We start from the raw sequence: 5357 nt of genomic DNA, 5'->3' as shown, positions 1-5357 counted from the left end.
GCAGGAATGGGATCTGCCTGAGCCTAGAGTCAGGGTTAGAGGCCTTGCCCGCGTGCTGCCTGTGCCTTGGGGGTTGGGCTGCGTGTGCATCAGCTCCCACTTCTCTTGTGCGCACTGGTCATCCTTAGTTTTCACCGTCCTCCGCCTCTGCCCTACTCTTTTTGCTGTGACACTGTCTGAGCAGTGTTCTCAGTGTCGAGTCTTATACTCTTACAATAAACTGCCTTTTTTATGTCAAAGGAAAAAAAATAATGGAGGATAAAAGGCCAAAATACAGGTTCCTACTGCTTTTCTGTTATCAGACAAATGTGTTTCCATCCCTTACTTGGACATGGTTTAGTTATTTTAATGAGGTATTAGACTTGCTTCCCCTAGTGAAATCCAATTTAGTGTAATTTAGAGGACTGGGTGACATGATAATCAATTTCCAGTCCTATATTCAAATAGTTCTGTTATGTAAGATTTTATAAACAAGTTAAAAATATTATTCACTACTATCAGAACATTACTTACCCATAAAAAGAAAACCTTTTTTATTTTTTTATTTTTTTAAATTTATTTTTTTAACATCTTTATTGGAGTATAATTGCTTTACAATGGTGTGTTAGTTTCTGCTTTACAACAAAATGAATCAGTTATATATATACATATGTTCCCATATCTCTTCCCTCTTGCATCTCCCTCCTTCCCACCCTCCCTATCCCACCCCTCCAGGCGGTCACAAAGCGCACCGAGATGATCTCCCTGTGCTATGCGGCTGCTTCCCACTAGCTATCTACCTTACATTTGGTAGTGTATATATGTCCATGCCACTCTCTCACTTTGTCACAGCTTACCCTTCCCCCTCGCCATATCCTCAAGTCCATTCTCTAGTAGGTCTGTGTCTTTATTCCTGTCTTACCCCTAGGTTCTTCATGACATTTTTTCTTAAATTCCATATATATGTGTTAACATACGGTAATTGTCTCTCTCTGCTATATTTTGGAAGAGTTTGAGAAGGATGGGTGTTAGCTCTTCTCTAAATGTTTGATAGAATTCGCCTGTGAAGCCATCTGGTCCTGGGCTTTTGTTTGTTGGAAGATTTTGAATCACAGTTTCAATTTCAGTGCTTGTGATTGGTCTGTTCATATTTTCTATTTCTTCCTGCTTCAGTCTCGGCAGGTTGTGCGTTTCTAAGAATTTGTCCATTTCTTCCAGGTTGTCCATTTTATCGGCATAGAGTTGCTTGTAGTAATCCCTCACGATCCTTTGTATTTCTGCAGTGTCAGCTGTTACTTCTCCTGTTTCATTTCTAATTCTATTGATTTCAGTCTTCTCCCTTTTTTTCTTGATGAGTCTGGCTAATGGTTTATCAATTTTGTTCATCTTCTCAAAGAACCAGCTTTTAGTTTTATTTATCTTTGCTATCATTTCCTTCATTTATTTCTGATTTGATCTTTATGATTTCTTTCCTTCTGCTAAGTTTGGGGTTTTTTTTGTTCTTCTTTCTCTAATTGCTTTAGGTGCAAGGTTAGGTTGTTTATTCGAGATGTTTCCTGTTTCTTAAGGTAGGATTGTATTGCTATAAACTTCCCTTTTAGAACTGCTTTTACTGCATCCCATAGATTTTGGGTCGTCGTGTCTCCATTGTTATTTGTTTCTAGGTATTTATTGATTTCCTCTTTGATTTCTTCAGTGATCACTTCGTTATTAAGTAGTGTATTGTTTAGTCTCCATGTGTTTGTATTTTTTACAGATCTTTTCCTGTAATTGATATCTAGTCTCATAGTATTGTGGTCGGAAAAGATACTTGATACAATTTCAATTTTCTTAAATTTACCAAGGCTTGATTTGTGACCCAAGATATGATCTATCCTGGAGAATGTTCCATGAGCACTAGAGAAAAATGTGTATTCTGTTGTTTTTGGATGGAGTGTCCTATAAATATCAATTAAGTCCATCCTGTTTAATGTATCATTTAAAGCTTGTGTTTCCTTATTTATTTTCATTTTGGATGATCTGTCCATTGGTGAAAGTGGGGTGTTGAAGTCCCCTACTATGAATGTGTTACTGTCGATTTCCCCTTTTATGGCTGCTAGTTTTTGCCTTATGTATTGAGGTGCTCCTATGTTGGGTGCATAAATATTTACAATTGTTATATCTTCTTCTTGGATCGATCCCTTGATCATTATGTAGTGTCCTTCTTTGTCTCTTCTGATAGTCCTTATTTTAAAGTCTATTTTGTCTGATATGAGAATTGCTACTCCAGCTTTCTTTTGGTTTCCATTTGCATGGAATATCTTTTTCCATCCCCTTACTTTCAGTCTGTATGTGTCTCTTGGTCTGAAGTGGGTCTCTTGTAGATAGCATATATATGGGTCTTGTTTTTTTTTCCATTCAGCCAATCTGTGTCTTTTGGTGGGAGCATTTAGTCCATTTACATTTAAGGTAATTATCAATATGTATGTTCCTATTCCCGTTTTCTTAATTGTTTGGGGTTCGTTATTGTAGGTCTTTCCCTTCTCTCGTGTCTCTTGCCTAGAGAAGTTCCTTTAGCAGTTGTTGTAGAGCTGGTTTGGTGGTGCTGAATTCTCTCAGCTTTTGCTTGTCTGTAAAGGTTTTAATTTCTCCATCAAATCTGAATGAGATCCTTGCTGGGTAGAGTAATCTTCGTTGCAGGTTTTTCTCCTTCATCACTTTAAATATGTCCTGCCACTCCCTTCTGGCTTGCAGAGTTTCTGCTGAAAGATCAGCTGTTAACCTTATGGGGATTCCCTTGTGTGTTTTTTGTTGTTTTTCCCTTGCTGCTTTTAATATGTTTTTTTTGTATTTAATTTTTGACAGTTTGATTAATATGTGTCTTGGCGTATTTCTCAGATTTATCCTTATGAGACTCTCTGTGCTTCCTGGACTTGATTAACTATTTCCTTTCCCATATTAAGGAAGTTTTCAACTATAATCTCTTCAAATATTTTCTCAGTCCCTTTCTTTTTCTCTTCTTCTGGAACCCCTATAGTTCGAATGTTGGTGCATTTAATATTGTCCCAGAGGTCTCTGAGATTGTCCTCAGTTCTTTTCATTCTTTTTTCTTTATTCTGCTCTGCAGTGGTTATTTCCACTATTTTATCTTCCAGGTCACTTATCCATTCTTCAGCCTCAGTTATTCTGCTATTGATCCCTTCTAGAGTATTTTTAATTTCACATATTGTGTTGTTCATCATTGTTTGTTTCATCTTTAGTTCTTCTAGATCCTTGTTAAATGTTTCTTGTATTTTCTCCATTCTATTTCCAAGATTTTGGATCATCTTTACTCTCATTATTCTGAATTCTTTTTCAGGTAGACTGCCTATTTCCTCTTCATTTGTTAGTTCTGGTGGGTTTTTATCTTGCTCCTTCATCTGCTGTGTGTTTTTCTGTCTTCTCATTTTGCTTATATTACTGTGTTTGGGGTCTCCTTTTTGCAGGCTGCAGGTTCGTAGTTCCCATTGTTTTTGGTGTCTGTCCACAGTGGCTAAGCTTGGTTCAGTGGGTTTTGTAGGCTTTCTGGTGGAGGGGACTAGTGCCTGTGTTCTGGTGGATGAGGCTGGATCTTGTCTTTCTGGTAGGCAGGTCCATGTCTGGTGGTGTGTTTTGGGGTGTCTGTGGAGTTATTATGATTTCAGGCAGCCTCTCTGCTAATAGGTGGGGTTGTGTTCCTGTCTTGCTAGTTGTTTGGCATAGGATGTTCAACACTGTAGCTTGCCGGTCGTTGAGTGAAGCTGGGTGCTGGTGTTGAGATGGAGATCTCTGGGAGATTTTCGCCATTTGATATTATGTGGAGTTGGGAGGTCTCTTGTGGACCATTGTCCTGAAGTTGGCTCTCCCACCTCAGAGGCACAGCACTGACTCCTGGCTGCAGCACCAAGAGCCTTTCATCCACTGGCTCGGAATAAAAGGGAGAAAAAGTAGAAAGAAAGAATTAGTAGAAGAAGAAAGAAAGAAAGAGAGAGAGAGAGACAGAGAGACAGAGAGACAGAGGGAGGGAGGGAGGGAGGGAGGACGTAGGGAAGGAAGGAAAAAAAGAAGAAGATAAAGTAAAATAAAGTAAGATAAAATATAATAAAGTTATTAAAATAAAAAGAAAATTATTAAGAGAAAAAAAACCCAAAAAACAAACAAAAAAAAAAGGAAGTATAGAGCCGTAGGACAAATGGTGGAAGCAAAGCTATACAGACAAAATCTCACACAGAAGCATACACACACACACACACACAAAGAGGAAAAGGGGAAAAAATCTCAAAGTCCACCTCTTTAATTTGGGATGATGCGCTGTCTATTCATGTATTCCACAGATGCAGGGTAAACAAATTGATTGTGGAGCTTTAATCCACCCTTCTGAGGCTGCTGGGAGAGATTTCCCTTTCTCTTGTTTGTTCGCTCTCACAGCTCCTGGGACTCAGCTTTGGATTTGGCCCCGCCTCTGCGTGTAGGTCGCCGGAGGGCGTCTGTTCTTCGCTCAGACAGGTTGGGGTTAAAGGAGCCGCTGACTCGGGGGCTCTGGCGCACTCAGGCCGGGGGAGGGCGGGGCACGGAGTGCGGGGCGGGGCTGCGGCGGCAGAGGCGGCGTGACGTTGCAGCAGCCTGAGGCGCGCCGTGCGTTCTCCCGGAGAAGTTGTCTCTGGATCCCGGGAACCTGGCAGTGGCGGGCTGCACAGGCTCCCCGGAAGCGGGGTGTGGATAGTGACCTGTGCTCGCACACAGGCTTCTTGGTGGCGGCAGCAGCAGCCTTAGCGTCTCCCGCCCGTCTCGGGAGCTCCTTTAAGCAGCCTTCTTAATCTCCTCTCCTCGCGCAGCAGGTACGTGGGGCGTTTCTTGCCTTTGGGGGGGTCTGGGGTCTCCTGCCAGCGTTCAGTAGGTGTTCTGTAGGAGTTGCTCCACGTGTAGATGTATTTCTGGTGTATCTGTGGGGAGGAAGGTGATCTCCGCGTCTTACTCTTCCGCCATCTTCCCGGAAGCCCCAGAAAACCTTTTTTAAAAGAGGATTTTTAAATGCACATTTAAGAAGTTCATGTAATATAGTGGGTATTACAGTCATATGATCTCTGGCCCCATTTCTCAGCAGTAACTGATAGTAAGAGGCCTTTTTAAAAAAGTGTATCCGTGTGGACATTTTAATACAAGTACAAGCATATTATACACACGTCCATCGCTCCTCAACCGAGCAGACCCAACAGCCCTGATAATGCCCCCTTTGCTGTGATCAGGTGAAATTCATAAATACTGGTCTTAGGCCAGGTTCCCTAGAAAATGAAACAGGAGGCAAGGATTAGGTGCTGATGCTTTATTTAGGAGGCCCAATTCCAAGGCCTTCACTGAGAGTGAAGACAAGAAGGGGGCAA

This window comes from Lipotes vexillifer, unplaced genomic scaffold, assembly GCF_000442215.2.
Source record: "Lipotes vexillifer unplaced genomic scaffold, Lipotes_vexillifer_v1.1 scaffold440, whole genome shotgun sequence".
Taxonomy (NCBI): domain Eukaryota; kingdom Metazoa; phylum Chordata; class Mammalia; order Artiodactyla; family Lipotidae; genus Lipotes; species Lipotes vexillifer.
This window is presented reverse-complemented; position numbering follows the sequence as displayed.